Genomic DNA, 23809 nt, shown 5'->3' on the forward strand with positions numbered 1-23809 from the left:
ATTCAGCTTCAGCTCTGGCTCATACTTCTCCTGTCTCAAGACAAGAGATGGGGAAAATGGCTTACCTTCCTTAATGCATGGGATAGACACACATCAATAAATATTTTCTCCAAAGGGGGACAATGTGCCTTGATTCTAATCCTAGACTCTCATCAAGGCCTAAGACAACTGAGAAAACTCAACATATCAGGGAATATGAAAGAGGTCACACCTTTTGAAGAATAGTTTCTCCAATTTACCTCCTCTTCCCCTGTTCAGACATCAGAGTCAAAATTTCTAGTCATGTTTTCAGCTTACTAAATGGATTTTCTGTCTAACCTTGGATAAGTAAAAACTGCCAATGAAGCAATTAGACTGTATGCTGCCTTCCACTAAAATTGCAATTACTTCACATGAAAACGTTTTCTCTCCCCAACTAGAATGTAAATCCAATTTTAAAGTTGATTTTCATAAACATTTTATACTTAAACTTGGCATATGCTGGCTTTTGCTCAGCCTTTTACCTCTAGGTGCCAATTGGTCGTGGGGTGAAGGCGCCCCACCCCCACTTAGGAGCTGGCTCTTCTGGGCATAGAACGAGTGCCAGGAGCTAGCTCCCCTTCCAGACTTGAGTGGCAAGGACCACATAATCAATGTCTTAAAAATCTCCCAAAGCTCCAAGTGCCATTCCCAATTACTTCACATAATACAAACAGTACAGTTCAACAGCATGTGGGGGTAAAGTCTAGAGAGTCCAAGTACGTTGTTCTCTTATGCAAACAAAGGAGTGAGCAGCACACCCCTCCTGGGCGCAGCTCAGCAGTGCCTAGTGTCAACACCATTCTCCAGGAACCAAAAGGAAAGAGGTCTTGTTTCTCACAGTCCTGCTCAGTACATGAACTATTTGCAAAAAAATAAATCACGTCTCCTGATCTTCTAGGATGAGCAAAAGAAATAAAAACCTGGGAACTTTAGATGGGAAATAGTCTCAGGCATTGAAAAGTTTGATGCACATTCACTCTCTGTTCACAGAACCATGCATCAGCAAAGTCTGGGAATTTTTTAAGCTTCTGTCTTCTGGGGTTCCTCTGATTTCAAAACATTCTCCTATAACCCCCAGGAAAAGTACAGAATGGCGTACTTCTATTTTCTTCACAATGAATGCTAATTTGATTGAGAATTTTATACTGTTCCCATTGAAGTAAATAAACTCAATCTTTGTGTCCCAGGGGACTGGGAAGGGCTGTAGCTCCACACTATTTGTAAAGATTCGGGGCACCTAAGAGGTGGCCATGGATATTACTTTCAAGGGCATGAATTGCCTGGCTCTGTCTCTAACACACCTGCTAAGCACACACAGAAACTAGAGCCCCAGGTTCAGAGTCTCTAAACACACACAAAAAGGAACGCTCTAACACCGCTGACACCGAACCTTTAAAAATGTTCTGTTTCATTTTGATGACTCTAATAGGACTGCCTGGATAGAAACTGATAAGCAAAGAAAACATATCCAAGATTGTCTGGATTTCACATGTTATTTTATCCTCTGGGGGTCTAGGCTCTTCTTCTGCCTTCCGCCTACACAGGCACCGAAGGACGGACTCCATAGAGCTTGTGCAGGGCCGGGGGCGGGGGTGTGCAGGGGGGGAGTTGTCTCTTTGCAAGTACTTTTCAGCACCAGGAGGATGAGTCTAGGTCTCCATTGGGTGAGTACAGCACCTAGGAAAAGGGCTGTTGTAACTATAACTACAGATATATACACATGCCACAAAAATCTAAAGTCTATACAGTAGAGCCCTGGCTGAGTGGCTCCGTTGGATGGGGAGTTGTCTCGTGCACCAAAAGGTTCAATTCCTGGTCAGGGCATGTATCTAGGGTGCAAGTTTGATCCCCAATTGGGGTGTGTACAAGAGGCAGCAGATCGATGTTTCCCTCTCATATCGATGCCTCTCTCCCCCCCCAACCACCCTTCTTCTCCCTCGAAAAGTAATAAAAATATCTCCTCAGGTGGGCATAAACAAACAAACAAACAAACAGGTAAATAAATAAATATTCAATGTAGTGGAAACTACTCTGCTTAACCCACTTAGCACAGCAAGATTATAATCAAGACAAATTCTTTAATCATGACCGGGTGTGCCAGGAAGGGCTCCTACAAACATACTTGTAGGTTTTCCAAGGGTTCTGTTGTGAAAATCATCTTGAGTGCATTAAACATCAGTAATGTCTTTTTCAATTTGATAGGTGGCTTCCATTTGAAATCAATTTCACTTTTACTCATTCAAATCCTATCAGAAGGATTATGAGGAACTACGAGTATAAAAAGGTAAAGTTATTTATCAATAATGAAATTTGACCAGTTTTCAAAATTGAGACACTGATTGGCCTAAAAGATTACTTCCTTATAAAAATGTTAAAAACAGCAGACAGTATCCAGAATTCCACTAAGGTCTTATATACAATGCATCAACCACCTCCTTCACACTAGATACCAGGCTCCAAAATTATAATATGAAATTATAAAAGGCTAAATATTTTCAGAGACAGAATGACACTGTGAAATTCCTTATAGTATAAAACTAAAATATCAGGGCTTTTGAACTCAAAAGCTATAAGCATAAAATTTATCTCCCCACCTATTACTGTATACTGGCTCCCAAATGAATAGTGTCCAGAAGCTTCCACAGGATATCCCAATAATCACCTCATGTGCAACATGTCATATTACAATGCTATATTATATTGAAGAAATGTAAGGTTCTATTAGGACGATCGAATCTTCAAATAATCACCTTTTCCTTATGTTTTCTATCACTTTATTAGAAAAGCAAATCATATTTAATATTAAAACATTAATTTTTATTAAATGTTAACAATATTTTTTCATAATTAATTACTAAAATTACAAAATAAATTTCAATTTGCTAGGGCAAAATAAACCCCATTAGTGTTCCTTGCTTGTGCAAACTTTCTTGCACTTCCATCTATAGACTGGGCTTTGAGTCAAGTAACTGAAATCTTGGCCAGAAGGGAGACATCTTAATGAGACCCTTTCTGAAGAGAACAGAAGAAGATGTAATACTACATGTTCTATATTGTTTAAATTAGCCTACAAAATTTTATATTTTTAGTTATGTATGTTCTATTTGGTTATTTTATGTGAAAAAAATTTTAACTGTTATTAAAATTTTGAAGCAACCTATCTAAAAGTGTTTAAAAAATCTTCATCACGAACAAAACCTGTAGAATCCAGAGAAAGGAGACAGTTAAAAACCTCACCAGTCTTTCCATCAACTGCGATAACTACTCCATAGCAGCAATCACCCCTTCACTCAACAAGCACTTATTTTGGACTTACTGTGTCCCACGCACCAAACTCATACAATTAAGAACAAGACAAACTTAGTACCTGATTGTAGGAATCTCACAGACCGTATCCTTCTGCACCACAACCTTCAGGCTCAATGAAAAACCATGCTTCACAATCAGTCCTAACTAGTTTTGAGGAAATTTTTTCTTTACATTGATACTAATAAATGAGGAATATTTTATTAAGAAGTATAAAAGTATAATCCTCTCCAAAGAGCAGTATGATGGATACACTTTTACAAATAATCTAGATTATTTAGATAATCTAGATGGCTAACGGTTCAACCAGAACCCTTTGGGAACTTCTAGGCAATAATCCAAGTAAAGCAGCCATCAGAGGCCTGGCTGGAGTTCTCTTTTCTGGAACTAGGGAAGCTAGCCCAGAGAAGGCCATACAGGAGTCCCGTCTAAAAGCTTTGGCCGGCCTTACGCCCCATGGGAAAGACTCCCCATGCAAGACTTTGGATCTGAAACAGACCCATAAATAACCTCCATCTGCGGCTGTGTATATAAAATAAGTCACAGAATTAGCACTAATCAAATAGATTTATGAGAATAACACCATGTTTCCAGTCGTCTTATAGCCATGAACTCACCAAGCTGACAAAATTCTGAAGGTTTATACAATTTCAATTTCATTCAAATACATAGCTAAAATTCAAATTCATTATGAAAAACAAATCACCTCAGCCACCTTTACCAAAAGCACTTCACTTTGGAGCCAACCACCACCTCTCTTCATCCACCCACCTCTAACACAGCCTACCACACCCTGCCCTTCAGCACTTTACCTCCTCGGTCAGAAGCTGGAGGAGGGCAAGGCCTGTGCGCAATGGCCTTTCTTTCTAGTCCTTCCTCCCCACCACAGAACACGAATTAAATGAATTAAAAAGGAGTGTTGAAGTTTTAGAAACAAATCACCCAAATCATGAGGTAATTTAACATTGCATGATTGCTCTGCCAAGTGATTTATCACCTTTATGATCCCAAGTCAGGGTCTGAATAGATCTAGACAGCTGTCTCACATCTAGGGAATGTATTCAACAAAATCTCTCAAAAATTAAAAGAAAAAGTTTTCCCTGAATAAGGTTTTCATTAGTGGTAAGAGAATCAGAACCAACAGAAAACAGTGAACTAAAACCAAAAATGTCGGGGGAAAAATTTTCTGTCCTGTCAAACTTTGTAATGTCCACAATAATTTAATATTCTCCTCTCCTCAAGACAAATACTTTTCTTAGAAAAATAAACCAGTGCTTTACATTCCATATTCATGAGTAGTTATAAAAATAAACTAGCATATGCTATGCTAAGGCTTTGTGTCTTTTTTTTATTTTTTATGGTAGGGTTTTTTAAAGTCATTGATTAATCAAATTAATGAAGGTTGACTTATGAAATGTATTTTGAACTCACTATTTTCCAATGTGAGTATGACCTATTAAAACATCTGTTTTTGGCCCTGACTGGGTAGTTCAGTTGATTAGAGTGTTGTCCCCATGTGCCAAGGTTGTGGGTTTGATCCCCCATCAGTACACATACAAGAATCAACCAATGAACGCCTAAATAAGCGGAACAACAAACCAATGTTTCTCGATCTCTCTCCCCCCCCTCCTTTCTCTCTAAAATCAATTAAATAAATAAATAACATCTGTTTTCTATCTCAACATTTCAGAATCAGCAAACCTCTAACAAAAACTGAATGCCTTCCCCCACCCTCAATTTCATGAGGGGTTGTAGCAGTGAAGAAAAGAGAAAGGTTGTGATTCTGGAATTAAACATTGACTTTCCCCTCTCCTTGTCTGCAGCACATTCCTTGACAGTATAAAAAGAACTAGAAGCTTGAATTTAATTCTGAGTTCACTAAAGCCTGAGGAGCCAATTGTTAAAACAGAAATTCACCCGGCAAGCTAGCAATCCTTTGTGTTGCCCTCTTCTCTTGAAGTCTGCTCGCTCCACCTCTACTTGGGACGCCAGAAGTGAGCTATTAGAAATGTTCTCGCCAAGCGAAAATCAAGTTAGTTAATCAAGTCAAAGAACAGTAAGCAAGGAAGCCAGAGGGAGGGGAAAAAACTCTGCTCTCCTATGATTTTTGAATCAATTCCAAGAACTTTCCTTCTCCCACTGCCAGCAGCACCCATCAATTCCCATAGTAACCAGCCCACGGATTTCCAGCTGGTCCAAAAGGGAGGCATGCATGCTGCAGAAAGAAGCACAGGAGAGCATGACCCAAACCCCAGGCACCAATCCAATAGCTGCTTAGTTTTTTAAACATTCCAATTCTACCTCCCTGCTTCCCTTAACTCCCAGGTTACCAAATGGTTCCCTCCTCTCTCCCTTCAACCTAATGCTGAGACCATGAAGGAGGCTTTTTTTCTAGGACTCTGCACAAAACAATTTTCTGTTTTCGGATGCATCCTTGGTTCACGTCTACATGACATGAAAGCAATCATGCACCCCCCCAACCAAAGCGCACATGCACACAAAAAAAGTTTGCTTAATAAGGAATTCCCTGGTATAGAAGTAAAGATTTCAAAGATATGCGGTCTAGAGTTGAGATCCAAGACAGAAAGGAGGAGGCTGTGCTCTCACAACGAATGAAGAGCAGATATAAGGGCTACAGTGGGTGGAGCTGATCTAATCTTTGTGAAGAATAGGACTCACTGTGCTGACTGAGCAGGAGTGAGAACAGGAGGGGGAGAACGACGGGGGACTGAGAGTATTTCTGTCCCCAACGCGCTCATCAAGGACACTGCAATCAGGAACACTGGCTAATGATGGTGATTTTCGGCAGGGAAAGGGGAATGATCAGAAATGAGAGAAAATGTGGGTGATGATTTAAGAGGTTTGAAAGGAGAAAAATATTTAGCTGATTCTAACATGTTTCTAAGGATTACCAAGATGAAGAGCTTTGTTTTTGTTTGTGTTTTAACTGAAAGGTAAGGTGGAGAATCAAATTAAAAGTGCTCAGGATGGGCTATGACCCAGTTTTACAAGATTCCACATCTTCAACAGAATTTCATGGCGGAAGGGAAAAGGAGATAGAAGAAAAGGGTGACGGTAGGTGCTGCTTAAAAAGCAGTACTTGCCTTTGCCCATGGAACCTATGCCTCATTGATAAGACGCACATTTCCCTTAGGGTGGATGCTGAGTAATGCCACTATAAGGTTACGGTGTATGGATGCATACATGTTAAATTTTAACAGGTACTCCTGAATTACTTTCCAGTGAGGATCCCACAGCAGACTGAATTTTTTTTTAAACATTTACCTTCTGTATGTATGGTACTGTGCTAATTACAGAACATAAAGTAATAACATAAAGACTCTCAAACATGACTCAGTATACTAATAAAAGTATACATGGCAAAATTTACCATTAATGACAAAATATAAACCCAGTGGGAAAAATCAGCAACTCCTATCACAAAGTGCCAACTCCTTTTTTTTTTTAAAAAGTTTCTCTCACTAAATAAATGAGGAAAGGATCACAGGAGTCAATTTACAGGGAACAAAAAAAACACTGCTCTTCAACATACAACAGTATGCTGAACCTCGCTATGGCAAGTGAAATAAATGCATGGGAAGACAGCAACAATATTCCCTTTTCCAGGTATGAAATTGGCAAGAATCAAAAGGTTTCATCGTGCACACTATTGCCAAGGAGTAGGGAGGCATACAATGCTGATGGGGGTGTAAATCTGCGCAATGTCTATGGAAGGCAATTTAGCAATGTTTATCAAAGACATGAAGATATTCAATTCATATTTTTGAACCCAGAAATTCCTCTATATAAACTGGCACAGTTGCAAGTTCAAGGACAGCTACTGTAGCATTGTTAATACTATAATATCAGAAGATTGGAAACAACTCAAAATCCATCATTAAGAAATTGGATAATAAAGTACAACCATAAGCTAGAATGAAGGGCAATGAAAGCATGGTACAGTATGCTACCATTTGCGTAAAATTAAATTTCAAAAAGCATACATACTAAATGCAATATGACATTTCTGGATTGGATCCTGGAAAAGTAAAGGATAACAGCAGAAAAACTAGTGAAATCTGAGTAAAAGCTAAGCAGTTTAGTTTCACAATATAACCTTTTGGATTTTACTCTATGGGCAAGCATTAGCTATTTAAAACATAAAATTTAATTTAAAACAATTAATTACTTTGTAATTGAATTTATACCATCTATGGTATTCATATCCTTCTATATATCACTAATGAGAAACATCAAGGGTACATGTATGGCTTCAACACTTCGAACACTCCCACTATAGCACCTCAGTTACACACCTGCCTGACCTATTAGATTTTAGGTTCTTAAAGTCAGTGGGTCATGTCGACTCATCTCTGTACTCAAAGAATACGTATCTGCCATGTGGTAAGACTTCAACAACTAAGAGCTAAAATTATGTTCTGGCCCCCTGGTCTAATTTTTGATCAGTTAGAAATTTTGTATTTCAAATGTCCAAATAATTCTTCTTCCGGTTTCCTTTCATCCTTGGTTCACAATGACATGGAAGAGAAAAGCCAGGGACACAGAAGGGTGAAGTAATTCTCACTAAGGATTTGGGTAGGAAAATAGAGAGACATTTCAGATAAACTACCCTCCAAGTGAACTTTCTAAACATTTTGCTTTGTGCTAGGAGCTGCAGGGAATATAAAGATAAATAAGATCTAGTCCTTAGAGTAGAAGTTAGGCAAAATTAACTTAAAGTCGACACTTGAAAAAGTGAAACTGCCTTGGATTTTCAAAAATGTTTTACACAAAGCCTTTTCAAAAAATTACTTATTTTGCAATATAAGAAAATAATAAAACCCCAATTTAGACAATATTTTGGTTTTCTATGATGTCGTCTCGGGGCGGGGGGAACCTGTGGGCCCCATACTACAGAATATTCAAAGAAAAAAATTCTAGCCTCAAACACCATCAATAGCCTAATTCTCTAAGTATTCAAAATACAAAAGATAATAACTTAGAAAATACTCTGAGGTCCCTGAATGAGTAGAGAGACACTACAGTTTCTTAGAAAAGCATCAACAGTGACATCTATCTCCACAAACTCAGAGCTCTGAGCCTTAGCATCATAAAGTAATACAACCTTGGGCAAACTTTTTGATCTCTGTGATTATCCATTTTTCATCGAAAAAATGAACAGATGACAGCTAAGGCTCCTTCCCAATCTAAAATATGATTAGATCTCTTTTCCTTCATACCCCTAACATAAAGTAAGACCTTGCAGTCTTTTCATATGAGCTGACACACCCAACATATGCATTTGCCTGTGCACTGGGGGGAAGGAACTACCTGTAATACTTCCTCCCTGTTCCCAGAAGGGCCTAACACATACACACACAAATTTTTTATTACAAATAGATGTCATATATAAGCAGTTCTCCATTCAACTCTATGTGGAAATTACATTAAAATGTGTATGCTGTATATTATAGTGAAACACTCATTCAATTGTGCATTCATTCATGTTCAGAATTATAAAAGCTTCTAACCTGGCTTTGATATGATCTTGAATGGACTAATCAGTCCACATATAACTTCTTCTGCAGTTATCTTGGTATTTTTATTTTGTTCACCACTTTCGTAGCATAGGAAAAAGATAAGAACATGGGGAAAGTTTCAGGCATGCCCATCCACATGGAAAGATATCAATGGACAGTTTTGTTTCAATTTATTTAACATAATCCTTAGCTCTGACCTACTAGCTTAAAAGGCAGAACAAATGTCTGTGAGTAGGAGTTAATACACTAAAAACATAATACAGGTATTTATTGAGAGTTTAATTATATCTGTCAGTTGACATTTTCTTTCAAAACACAAAAATAGCATTGCACTGCTAACAAATATGGTTTTCTTCTAAGGAAGTTCCTTTTCCCAAAATAACCAGCATTTTATGGTACAGGTCCCTTATAAATAACTAATGAGGACAGCAGAGAGTTTTTCTAAGACATGCATATACAAATAAATTCAAATTTTGACAGTGAAAGATATACTTGAGTGGATGATGACATGAAATAAAATCCACCTGCAGGATTAGCCATAAAGACCTTCCTGAGGAAATGAACTTGAATGTGTTTCAAAGGAGGATAAGGTGGCTGACAGGTGGTGAGAAGAAAGGGAAATTCCAGGCAAAGAAAACGTTGTGCATAAAAGCTGCCTCTGTGGTTTCTTAAGAAACAGAGTCACAAAGTGATCTGATGTGTGGCAAAGATAGTTTTCGTCGTTAGGACAGACTGAAGGAGGATGAACTGCGTTACTTCACACTCCTACCCTCAGTTTTCTCATCTGTCACAGAAAGTTTTACTCAGTGACTTCTCTGGCCCTGTGCAGCTGAGAGCTTTCCTCCTATGGGGCACCGCAATGGCACCCAGGGCTCCAGCAACCCTGCGAGGCCCGTGGCTTATCAGTTCCATTAGACAGATGACAAGAACGAGGCTCAGACTCCCAACGAGGCCTCCAGTTACAGAGCTTTAGAAATTAAAAGGAAATATGCATAACTTTTATAGAGAAAGAAGTAGTGTACAGAGACTGACAACTTCAAAAATCAGAGCTCCTGATGATAATCAATCGAAAATAATTTTTACATTCTTTTCTTAAGAGATCAAAAGAGTATGGAGCTGTATCAGCCTTCCCCTTCATGCCAGACAACCATGCAAAGGAAAAGAAAAGGGTGTAGATCATCTTTACTTTGAAGAATGTCCTTTAAGGGAAACTAAAGGAGGCACTGTGCCTATTCCTGCCCAGTAGTGTCTCTCATTTAATTATGCATTCCCTCTGCCTGTGATGTCCATAATGACGTGAGAGTTATGCTGAATATACAACACATTCCTTAGCCATTACAACAGAGATTAGCAGTTAACTGAAGTAGCCTTCCAAACCTAAGACGCAATTAAGACAACCCTCATACCTAGCTTTACCTCCAACGCGCAAATTCTCAAGTGAGGTGTTACCTTTATACAAAAGCTCAGCGGACATTATCATAATTTACTTCTAACTATTTAATTACCTTATTCTCTATGTATAAATAAACTCACATCTGGTAGCAAAATATAGTCCAAAAAACAAAATCAGTCTTTAAGAAAAATTTCAAGATGAAATATTAGAACTTAGTGAGGTCTACTTATTTATAAACAAGGTAGTTCTTCAAATTTACCTCCCGCCCCATCCCATATCCTTAGATGAACATGTGGAATAAAAGAACCTGTTCACTACTGATGGGAGTCCCCTGGTAAAACGATTTGGGAGTGTCTATTACAGCATCCCATGACCTGACAACTGTCTAGAGAAACACACAGCCATGTGCACACAGCCAAGGACAAGGCTATTCTTTGAAGCCTCATTTGTAATCAGGACCTATCAAAAACAATCTAGGAGTTCAGCAGTAGATAAATGTTTAAAAAATGAATTAAATTAGATTTAAAACCTGTAGAACATTCCTGGGACTAGTCTATACAACACTAAGCAGCAGCCTAAAAGGATAAACTAGATTTACATGAACTAACATGGACAGATCTCCAAAGCATGTCACTGAATGAGACAAAAAAAGTTACTGATATTCAATATAATACCAATTATGTTAAGTTTTAAAGCACAAAAATACAGTATTTTATATGATAAATAGCAAATCAACACAGCATTTGCCTCTGGAGAGCTAGCAGGGGACCTGGAAGGGGGTTAAGGAACTGAGGAGGAGTAGGCCTTAGAGACCCATTTATTACTTCTATTAAAAATTAATTTAGAAAAACATATCATAAGGAATTTATAAGGTTATTAAGTGACTTAGTGTTAAAGGATAAGGTGAAATAAAGATATCTCTATAACCACTGCTAAATTAAAAACTAATCAAATGCAAGAAGACAAACTACTAGGAGCAACCATAATATCACAAACGAAGCTGGGTGTTAGTTTGTTTGTTTTTGCTGAAGAACAGAAGACTATTAACTTAAATGGCCACACACAGCTCTAGTTGGTATAATTAATTGTTACTAGTGTGAACCTGCACACATACTCTTTTTCCCAGGCTAGAAACTTGGCTGTAACTGGAAGAGAACCTAATACAGAAAAGTTAAAATTATGCTAACATCACTAAAAACAGTCATGCTCCCTTTTAACCCCTAGGAATCCTTCCCCACCCATAGCCTACTCTGATATGAGAACGCAAACTTAACTTTTTAATAAATGTCAGCTTATAATGTCAATAATAAGGAGGGTTCACTTTGCGTAGTGGACTCTCCAGAAAATCAGGGTCTGGATGGACACCATTCACCCTCTCTGTACCCAAACCTGTCAGCACACCTGTCTTTTACACAACTGTCTATCGATATTCCTCAGGGGGAAAAAATAAAGCCTCAAATCAGAGAATTGCATCATCAGTATTATATCCATTCATAACAGATGCTGGAGTGATAAAGGGAGGGAGAGAGGGAAGGAGGGAGGGAGGGATTTGTTGTTGTAATACATATCATTAATGTAAGATTTGCTTTAAATACAATCAAATGCATTTTTCTCACTTTCAGTTACTATAAAGCTGTAAGATTTAACAGAAAATAAAAACTAATTGTAGAACAGTAAGTGTCCTCATTATATCACTAAATATAAAAAGTAACTTATAAACAGCACATACAGTATGATCCCTATTTTACTTTTAAAATATATACATGGTTACATAAGAAAAAACTATTAAAATGTTAGCAGTCCTAAAAAACAAATGTTTCTTCTACAATAAATTGCATGAAAAAAGGGAGGAGAGGAAAAATGTTACAGATTAAATGTTACTTAAAAGAGAGGCATGCAAAGCAACGTGTTAATCCTACTTGGATCCCGGTTCCAACTAACTGTAAAACAGATATTTTTGACACAATGGAGGAAAATGAACATGGACTACAGGACAAGCTAGTAATATTAAAGAATACTCATTAATCTCATTAAGGTTAATGATATTGTGACTAATTTTTAAAGTCATTAACTGTTAAAAATACTAACAAGTATTTATAGGTTACATGGTATAAGCATATAATATCTGGGTTGTGTTTTAAAACTCCAATCAATCAATCAATCAAAGCAGGGAGAAGACAGATGCAGTAAGAATGATAAAATATCTATAAATGTTGAGGCTAGGTGATGGGTACATGGAGCCTCATTGTACTAGTCTCTCTACTTTTACGTATGTTTGAAAAATCTCACAAACATAAAGTAAAAGTGCTACCAGAGATAGTTACCTCAGGGTGGTGGAGGCTGAGTGATCTGGTAGGAACTGGGTGACTCTTCAGTCTGTTTGCCTTTTAGAAACGTCCAGATTTTGTTTAATAAATATGAATTACTTTGGTTACTTGGAGAAACTAATGTTCCTCTTTTAACAGATGGCTGGCTGGCTGGCTGGATGGATGGATAGACGGATGGATAAATCTTTCAGTGCCCACCACCACGGATTTAGTTCTCTCTCCACAGACACCTCAATGCATTTTACTTGTATTTCCACCTCTGGCCTTATTACATTTGGTAATTTATAATAACAATCTTTAATTATGTCTTGTCTCCCCTTCTAGAAAATCAACTTGATTACATGGGGAATTTCTTTTTGTATTTCTATCCTAAGTAAAAAATACCTCTATATAATAGCTGTCAAATAAATATTTCCTTAACGAATTAACTGTTCCACTAATAAATCCAGTGGCAACAAGTGGCAACAGAAGTAGAATATCTTACCTCTTGTAACTACAAAAGCTTTAAGACTAGAACATGCTAAGAGGTCCCCGTACAAAGACCAATAATCATCAAATATCACCTAGACAATTTCTCAAACCATTTATTTTTCCAGTTAACTGGAGAAAAACACATCGGTCAGTAGCAGAAAAGAGCCATTTACTGAATTAAGTTACAGGCTTTTTTTTTTTTTAAAGACTCCCTGAAAAGAAAATCAGTCCATGAGTCCTTCAGTAAGCATTCATTATTTAACCTCCCAAAGACTCATCCAGAGTACGCGTCAGTCCTTTTTATTCTTTTTTTTTAAATTAAGGAAACCCTCACGGGAAGAACACAGTTAGCCACGCGCTGAGACAAAGCGTCGTTGGGGGAACGCCCCTGCCCCGAAGAGGCTGCTGGCGCAGGGAGGGGCTGCACACCGCACCTCACAGGCGCTCCCTGTCCTCCAGGTGCTGGAGGCTTTGGTATGTTTTGTGCAGATGTGAGCAGTAGCTTTCCTCCAGCCTATTCAGTTCTCCACTATCTTGCTTAACAATAATTTCCAAGAGAACACAATAAAGCCCTTTTCCCAGGAGCACCGAGACCCCCAAAACATGGCATACTGGACTTCACCGCCACACGGCCTTCATTTTGCATGCCTAGTTTTGATGAAAGCCACTCAAATGATAGTGAAGATATTTCCAACTTCCTTTTACATATAAAATATGCTTCAGTACTGACAAACATTGAAGTCCGAGTTTCAAATTTTTAAAAAACCCCACCACCAAGTTTCGAGAAACATCGGAATATCGTGAGGAATTAGCAGATGCAAGCTCCCCACAAGTTTCATCTCTAGTTCCGCCATACGATCTGATCCCAGAAGCCAGGTCTTCAAAAATGCTCTCACTCAACCACCTTAGGAGGCAGGCAGGGCTGGTGGGCGCGGGAGGCACACTCAGTACAAATGCCCGCCCTGACCTCCACCCATGCTCAGGTCATGTTCTTGCTTCTCTCTTTTCTGATTCCTTACTTAAGACTTTTGTTCGTATCACTCCTATCAGCAAATTTTAAGTTAATTGGAGAGTCCAGAAAGTGGGTCACATGGTGGCATCATAAAGAATCATACCCATACAAATCCTGGGCTCAGAAAAATAACTAGGTACGTACTAAAAAATAAAGCACTCCTCCAAGAAAACTGAATTCAATTCTTATTATTGTGTGTTCTATTTGCCACTAGAATGAGTTTAAAAGAGGCAGCTATTTGATGTGGACAGCCGCACTCCAAATTTCTGAAGACCATCAAGGTGAGAATAAATTCTTCTTATTGAAGAGAAAAAGGGTATGATGGCATTAGTAAATGTGAAGGGGTTATATCACAGTTCTGAAGGCTGGTAAAAATATTTGCTAGCCCAAAAAATTTGATATAATCTTCTTTTTAAAGAACAAAGAAGGCTTTGCATAATCAATATGCATAATGAAATAATTCTGAGGTGACTTCAAGGTTTGCCAAACTCAATTCAAATTAGTCATGGCCACACAGATAAAAGGAAAACTCTGCAATCATCCCTTTACTACTCTAAATTTTTAACACTGTCATATTATACTTAGCATTTAATTCATACAATTTCATCTAGTATTTACCTTAAAAAGTTGTCTCCGTTTCATACCCTCAGTGGCACCATGAAACTTCAATTTAGGTTGACCTAGGAATCTAACAAGTCTACTCAAGGTAAACATTTGAGTTATATTCTTCTTAAGAGTTAATATAGTCAAAGTCTTATTATTATTTATTCTATTGTCTTTATGACTGGCAAGTGTATTGGATGTGAACGAAGACATAATTTGTTAGAATAATGAGAAGAGCCCTGACTATTGTAGCTCCCTTGGTTGGCCACTGTACCACAGACAGGAAGGTGACCAGTTCAATTCCTGGTCAGAGCAACTGATCAATGTTTTTCTCACACATCAATGTTTCTCTCCCTCTTTTTCTCTCTCTCTAAAAATAAATAAATAAATAGTTTATTTTAAAAGAATAATGAGGAGACAAGAGGCTGCATCAAGTAGACATGAGAGGGTAAGGTCACAGGTCTACATGATGGAGAGATAGGAAAGAAATTATTTCCAGGTTTCCATTGTTTTAAATTTTTATTTATTGATTTTAGAGAGAGACAGGAACACAAAGAAAGGGGAGAGAGGGAGGCTGGGCGCGGTGGGGGAGGGAGAGAGAGCAAGAGGGAGAGAGAAACATCGATTTTTTTCCCACTTTATTTATGCTTTCATTGGTTGATTCTCATATGTGCCCGGACCAGGGATCAAACCTGCCACCTTGGGGTATCAGGATGATGCTGTAACCAACTGAGTGAACAATCTGGCAAGGGCCCCAGGCTTCCGTTTTTTAACTGACCTTTGAATTTGCTATAATAATTCTATTGCCTGGATGGCCAATGGAAGGCATTATGATTATTAGGTTTCTTGCTATCACATATAACACAAGAAAGGTCTAGGAGAATGCACTAATATGCACTTTTTTCTTTCCTTTTTTCACTTAATAAATGGTTAGAACTTCCCATAAAACAACAAAAAGTATGTCTTTACTTTTGTGTATTATACCAGTCTAAGTAAACGTGATCAATGTTATTCTTTTTTATTTTATTCTCAAGAAAGAAATGGAGAGCTTTTCAAATTTTCCTCAATTAAAATCTGAAGTAAAAAAAATTTAAATAATAGCTGACCTACCTATGAGTACATAATTATCTATATAACAAAGAGAAAATCCGAAGTTAAAATATTCTTGAGAAAATGCTTAAAACACATAATTTAGAGATCACCATCAATTAACATCATTCTGTTTCTTGCTGGCTATTTACAAAAATTATAGCAATTTAACAAATGTTTAAAGGGAAGGGAAAAATGTGTTTTCTTAATTCAATTTTATAATTCTAAAACAATACTACTCAAAAAATAAATAAAAAGGTAAAAGATCAAAAGACTTAATAAGGTTTTGTGCATTTGGTTTTATGTGTGTGTCATTTTGGATTTTTGCTTTCTTTTGGAGGAAGGGAACTGTTGCAGTTGTCCCTGAGGTACAGAGCACTTAGGAAAGAAATACTATACATTCAGAAAGCCAAGAAAGAGTCATGCCACCAGCAGGTCTAGAAAACTGCCCAACGGTGGCCTCCCTCATCTATCCTCTGAGCGGACCTGAGCAAGTATGAATGCCTAAGAGAAGGATCGACAACCTGTCCTAATGCATGCACAGTACTAGCCTTGTTAGATATGACTGTCACTAAGAAAAAAGTGATTTAAGTGCTCAAGTTATTAAACTAAGCAATTAATTCAAAAGACAAGGTGCAGCTGCTACAACATCAAAGCTTAAACAAGCTTGGCCTCCTAATAAAGCTAAAACTTAAGACCTGTGCTAAAAACTGTCACATTCAAGTGTATCAACCAGCAATTATTTATTTAGAAGTGTTTAATACACCATAAGACATACAGAGACTTCACTGAAGGTGCGTATTTCTATACAAGTTCCCAGGAGGAAAAAAAAAAAATCAATCTAGAAAACAACCTTTATGATTGAGGTGAAAACCAGAGGGTGCTCAATAATGTGCACGGATTCGGCCCCTTCCGCAGGCACCTTCCTGTAGCACGCCCGCGGGGTGCTTGCTCACCACTAAGGAATTCCTGATGGCTCCAAAGACGCCACACTCTCAAAGACAGTTTTTCATTTGTGTTGCTAATAAAAATCGTTGGCGCTTCATGGATAAAAATTACAGAGATCTCAAATTCTTTCCTAAATTCCACCTATATTAAAAAAGAGAGAATGCTGAGAATGGTCCAATAAAGGCTACCAAGAAAATGTTCTGATGTAGTTTAAAACATTTTCAGAGATAATCATTCCCTAATTTCTCTAACTGAAATGCAAGGAAAGTCAGAAATAGCAAGCCACTTTGAAAGCAGTGCTCCAATTGCCCAGCAGGCTGCATATAACCTTGACCAACCTTGACCATCCTTGATAGGATGCAGCAGCTTCAGAAGAGCTGACTTCTTTAGCAATTGGCTCCTGCTCCTGAGGGAGCAACTGATAAGAAAAATCCCAAGACCTTTGTTTCAGCATCTTGCTGAGGTGAAGGTTAAGTACAAAGCAAAAGAAGCAAAGAAACCTATGCAACCCCAAACTACTTGTTTTATCTGAATTTATGAGTTTAGCATATTACAGCATTTTCAGCCTGTAAAAAAGTCTCTTTCACTCAAAGTAAGCTGTTATTTTTCTCAGTGGGAATACCCTTTCACAACTGATTAAAATATTTTGAGAAATGTCCACTAAACTATCAGGATAGGCCTAGGACAGAGCTGAGTTTCTACCTAGCAGTACCCAAGTGCAATCTCTGCAAGATCAAATGTAAATGTCAACCAAACAGATTATCCAATCATCTCTCAATTTTTCAGGATAAGCTTGGTATTCCCAATTATACAATAGTGCATCAGCATTAACAAGATTCTTATGTAGAACATGGGTTGAGGTATAAACTCCCATCAAATTTTAAGAAACACACAGACGATTTTTTGAAATGCATTTACTATGGAGTAAAAACATAAATATAAACAAAAACCTTCATATTATTAATTTAAGTAACCAGAAAAATATTTGAATTATTATATCTATAAAGATGACACCCAAAAACTGTGTAGGAGTTTCCCCTCTTCTCTGTGTTCATTTCTGCCTCTCAGAAGTAAAACAATGGAGGAAAAAGCAATGGGGGAAAAAATAGGATCCACATTTGGTAAATCATAATTTCACTATAAGCAGCACGTCTTCTAAGAATGAACATTTGAGTGATAGTTCCCTCCCCCACCACGATTCTGCGACTAATCCACCAACTCACCCTTTTCCACTTCAAAGTTAGCAGTAAATCTTGCTTTTGAGTCCAACTTGAGGTATTCTCTCAAAACCTGGATTAAAATAATTATAACCTTTAGTATAATAAGTTATATTCAAAGTTTGAAAAAACATAAAACTGTACTTCACAGAAATAAAGGCAGGAAATCCCTGCTGCAAATCAAATCATAATTGTGAACTGTTATACTTTACCTGTAAAACCTTTTTCATTTGTAAACTCTTCATGTGCAGTTCAACACATTTAAATTTAAGCCAACTAATAACTGCTCTCACTAAAACAACAAATTTATAAACCTGGCATATTTAATACCTAGACAAGTGGGGAGAAACCCAAGGACCTGTATGAGCAAGAACTCTCACTCACCCACCAAAAAAAAGGTGATTTTGATGTAGTTAGTCCATCATCTGCCTATGGCAACCCCTGTTCCAAACTAGTGGTTCTCAACAGGTGGCAGTTTTACACCCTAGGAGCCATCTTGAATACCTGTACATTTGTGGTTGTCACAACAGAAGGAGGGGATATGCTATTGATATTTAATAGGTAGAAACCAGGAAAGCTGCCAACCATCCTACAGTGCACAGCACAGCTCCTCACTACAAAGACTAATCCGGCCCGGATGCCAATAATCTGAATGCTGAGAAACCCTGGTCCAAAGCATCCAGCCATTCTGACGATTTAGAAATTCTACAGTTCCCACACTGGTCACCTCAGATAAGACTTACAGGTTCCCACTGCAGCCATAAACATTTTCTGTGACTACTGTGCATTATTAGTTAAAAGAATGCGCATATATGCCCAATATTAATAGTTTGCAGTACATGTACCTATTCTAAAAATATTAAAATAAATCAGACTATACATGTCCACATGTATAGAGCTTTCAAAAAAATCACTTTTTAAATTTTTGCTGAGGTCAAACAGTAGTGCAAGTTATTTTAACTTCCAAACTCTGTTCCCGAACATATAAAACAGAAGCTAAGAGTAGGAAGAGCCAGAGCTTAGTCTTACTCACACATATTCTGAACTCCCGGTGAAGAAACGACGAAAAGTTTCTGGCCTATTGCCTTGGATCATATGACTCCCATTTTTTATTCATCCAAATAAAAGGTACTTCAAAGATCACTTTAACTGAATGCAAAGTGAGACTTACTAAAGGCCTACAATGTCCCCACACTAGGATCTTATGCACAGAGCTTAGGAAGACCCTGCTACAGGTCTTTTCTACTCTACCATAATCAAATGATATAAACATCAGAAGAAAACTTCAGGGGGAAAAAACCTATAAAGGATATTCTGAGTCAGATATCCCAGATAATAAAACTTGCATTTTTTACATATTTGACTACAGGATGCACCCACAGAATGGGTCAAGAAACTTGTAAGACTCAAAATATATACTTTGTTTTGTTAATCATAATTAGTGAGCTAGAAATGTTAATGGCAAAATGACATCAGATGTTACTGGTAAAGTTAGACCTCAGTCCTTGAGTGTGGCTAAGAAAGAATTCAGAGCCAAGAACTCAAATACAAGTGAAAGTTTATTTAGAAAGTCACAAACGTAGAAGTGAGCTGGTAGGGCAGTGTGGACTCAGGAAACAAGTTAAAGAAGCAAAAGAAGGGCCCTTGGAGCTTAGGAGAAAGAAAGCAAGGGTACACACCTTAAAGGAAGAAAGGTGGAGGAAAGGCAAGGGCACGCTCTAGAGAGAAAGAGAGACAGAGCGTGCCTGAGGGAAGAAAGGAGTGGGGAAAAGAGTGTATGTGCTCAAGGGTCCTTGTCTTAAGGGGTTTATCTGTTTTCCAAAGGTGGGGATTTTAGGGGTTGTCTCAGGAGAATCTCTATAGAACATTCATCAGTTCTCCAGGTATGTCCTTTTAGGATCATGCTCAGAACTAACTGTTTGATACTAGGGTAGGGGGTCAGGGATCACTGCAGCTGATCCTGCTGTCAGCCTTGGCGACACTTGGTCTGGTTTTGCTGTTTTTCTGGGCCTGGAGCTGAAACACAACTGAGGCCTAAATGTTATCTCTAGTTTGACCAGAACTCTGTCTCTGTGTTCAACAGACCTGAGGCAAGGTTATTAGATGTGGGCCGGAACCTCACTGTCCTGGGGGCTTAATGCTTAAGGGAATGGTCATGCAAGGGCTTGTCTGGGAGTCCTACGGGGCTATTCTCTGCCCCCTTGCTCCTCCTCTGAGGGGGTCTACCACACGGCTAGCAACAAGCCGGGGGGAAAGGGCAGGGCAGGGTCTAAACTGCACAACCAATGATATGAAAAGTCAGGGGGTCTAAACTGCACAACCAGCAATGTGCTAGGGGAGCGAAGGTCACCCTACTGTACTTGTTTTCTCAGTTTTTCCTGTTGTTAGGCACCTGGGGCTTTCTGCCCCAGTGACCTTCTATATCTGACCTATCATTCCTACTCTGCTCATGTCTGTCTAACTGCCTACTATATCATAACTAGCTAGTTACAAAAATAAGACATGCCTGAGAGCTGATTTTCACTAGTAATCCACTTAGGTACATGAACAAACATGCAAATTTTAAACTCAAATGAAAGGCCAACATATGATTTCTGGACACATTGTAGAAAGATTCCATTAGAATGACCCCAGTCCACTAGACAACATTTCCATGGTGTGGCATTTGGGCTTATAATCTAATTATAGACTGGTTTCTTCCTCTGAATCCCCAGCTCTATACAGGAACTGCCCAAATCAAACTCAAGCACAAGCACCGCAGGCCCCTGGGTGGATGGTGGGTGGTGGGTGGTGGGTAGACTGGTATTCATATCCTAAAGCACCTGGGGGTGGGGAGGGGTGTTGGTAGTACAGACAGAATCTGTGGCAGATGCAAGGCTCCAATCTGGAACTCCCTACCCAGCCTAGGGGCCCTTTGTACTAGTCAGATCATTAGGGAGCTTCACTGAATGGCATACCTTTGCAAAGGTAGGGCTAACACACCCTCTGGATTCACAATGCCTGTTAAAACATTGTGGAACCGTCACACTTCCACAACTGGTAAAGGCAGCCTCATACAGAAGCCAGAAAAATAACAACCTGCTCAAAGATGACTTCTTAATATCCATCAATGACCAAAAGAACAAAACAAAGTAATTTTTGCTTTACTAAGCAAAGTAATGTTGGGGCCTTTGGACCTTCCTTTCTTTCTACAAAAAGAAAAAAGGGAGGGGAAGAGAAGGAAAGGGATGGGAGGGAGGGGAAAAAGAGAAAAGAAACAAAAATGGAAAGCTCCAAAATTACAAAGAAGGTTGAAAACTATTACTGCACAATATGAAATTTAACCGCACCTTGATTTTTCTAGACTTAAATTGATCTTTAAACAAAAACTCATCATAAAATCTCAAAACATAAACACTTCATTTTTTTTCTTTTCTCTCAGCAGTAAAATGTATTTATTGTATTCTGTTCCAGAAAAGAAAGGTTGCTCAATTTCCTGTCAAAAGCAATCTGGAGAAGGCCACCTACACTGTAAAGGCAGAGAGGGAAAAAAATAAAATAAAATGCTCAAGAAAAGCCTGTATGAGTGGGTGTATACTAAGTGCAAAGTAACTGCCACTTTGGGTTTTTAAAAGCTTTATTCCTTAATCCTTCTGAGAAACATGAAAATTAGTGTAACTGCTAAAGAGAAGTTTGTCCTCCAACATATTTAAGGAAAACAAGCCCTTGGATGGATTTTATTTCTACCATAGAAAAGAAGGTATGAGGTGGGGATAGGGGGCAATTCCAGGCCTTTAGCCCATGATTTTCTGGGCTGAAGGGAAAACACAGATACTACCAAACAACTGACATGTGACATTCTCAGAAAGAGAAGGTTGCTGTGAAAATTAACCTTCTCCCCATACCCACCCTACCCCCATTCCAAATTACACAAATTTTTAGAGTAGGACCAACTTGGTTCTAATATGCTTAATCCCAGTCTTTTGCAGGCCAATCATTCACAAATAGAGGCATGAGCTGACTAGATTATGGATTAGCACAGCATCACATTCATCACTGTATCTAACAAATTCCCCTTGCCCTGCTGATACTTTCTGAAAACTCTAAATCCTAAAATAACAACCATCCAGCCCAAAAGCCTATTGAAGCAGCTCAGTTCTGAGATAGGTGTAGTGTGATGAAAGAGAAAGAAAGCTTAAACAGCTCACTAGTGAACTGAGGAGAAAAGAAAAGCATAACAAAGTAAGGTAAAATGAAATGCAGCATTATCACAAAATTGTACTAAGTAAAATATCACACTTTTGTAAACCATACTTTCCCATTGAAAGCAGCAGTTTATTACAAAGACAAAACGTAGGTCATGGGAAATAAAGAATGGACAGAGGAGAAGAATGTATCAGTGAGGTGATAGGAAATAGCTACAAGTAGAATACAAAAAGACGATCAAGACAGAACAGGAATCCACACTGATAGGGCAGCTGTAAGTCAAGACAGCACAGAGAAGCAAACCCTTTAAACCCTCCAAATGGCTTGTTTGACAAGCAAGCAATTTTGAACTGCTAAGTCAACTAACGGAAGGGGGGTTTTGTTTTGTTTAATAACATCAGACCAACCTCCCAAAAAAAGTGCCAGACATAACTTGATTTCCCTGAATCAGTTGAGAGAAAGTAGCCAAATTAATGGCCTATTGCCCCTACAGAGTTATTGAGGAATTTCTATACACAAGGACACTCTCCTACAACACTACAAAAATTATGACCACCTAATTGCAGAAATTAACACTGATGCAGTACCATCATCTACCCCACAGACCATATTTGACTTTCTCCAATTACCCCAATAATGTCCACTTTTGTAACAGGATCCAATCCAGATTCTCACAGTGTACTTAGTATCCATATCTCATTAGTCTATTTCAATCTAGAATTCCTGAAACTTCCCTTGACTTTCAGACCTTGACCATTTTGAAGATTCCAGGCCAGAACTGTAGGATGCTCCTTAGGGTCTATCTGACACTTTCTTAACATTAGACTCATGTTACAAATTTTCAGCAGGAATACCACAGTAGAGCTCCTCTCGTTGTATCCTATCAGGCGGTATACTATTTCAATTTTTTTTCCCTGACTAGTAATGTGAACTTATATCACCTGATTAAGGTAGTATCTGCCATATTTCCCTACTGAAAGTTACTTTTTTCCCTTTATAAGTATTTTATAAAGTGATACTTTTAGACTATACAAACATCCTATTTCTGAATGACCTTTCCATTGATAATTGTTGGCCAAATTAATTATTCTATGATAGCTGACAAAAAGTGATTTTCTAGTCTGATCATTTCTACAATTTTGAGAGAGAAAAAAAATGGTATTCAGAAACCAAGATCTGAGTGTGCTTATTGCAATGGGATTATCACTGTTCCTGTCATCTGAGTGAATAGAAACATACACATATATGCATACGCACACTCTTTCTTCCTTTCTTTCTTTCTGTACCTATCTATGTACACTGAACACCGTGAGCCATACAGATACCCTGAACTCCAATGCAATACCACAGGGTTCATTCTCATTTTCACCTCTCCTTCAAGAGCATAAATCTGGCTCCCATTAACCTCAACTTACTTTCTTACTGGAGTCATATAATGCTACCCCTACCTCTGATCCAGTATCAGAAAACAAACGTCTGCTCTAACTAAAGGGTCAGTAAGGGGGAAGCCTAGAAAGACAAATAAGTTTTAAAGATTTCATTTATTTATTTTTAGAGAGAGGGGAAGGGAAGGAGGAAGAGAGGGAGAGAATCATCAATCAGTTGCCTCTCACACACCACCAACCAGGGACTTGGCCTGCAACCCAGGCATGACTTTTCGATTCACAGGCTTTCAATTCACAGGCTGGCACTTGATC

General features: G+C 38.3%; 1 protein-coding gene across 1 annotated transcript in view; it reads right to left on the reverse strand.

Moving 5' to 3' along the window:
- The window catches only part of SIPA1L1 (signal induced proliferation associated 1 like 1), a 312113-nt gene that overhangs the window by 225706 nt on the left and 62598 nt on the right, over window positions 1-23809 (reverse strand). The window contains exon 3 of the mRNA XM_054567334.1: window positions 17934-18000. The gene's annotated coding sequence lies outside the window, so the exon portion shown is untranslated. The remainder of the gene's footprint in view (window positions 1-17933; window positions 18001-23809) is intronic.

The sequence above is a fragment of the Pteronotus mesoamericanus genome, unplaced genomic scaffold, assembly GCF_021234165.1.
Source record: "Pteronotus mesoamericanus isolate MK-2021 breed Mesoamerican mustached bat unplaced genomic scaffold, CSHL_Meso_final contig_182, whole genome shotgun sequence".
Lineage (NCBI taxonomy): Eukaryota > Metazoa > Chordata > Mammalia > Chiroptera > Mormoopidae > Pteronotus > Pteronotus mesoamericanus.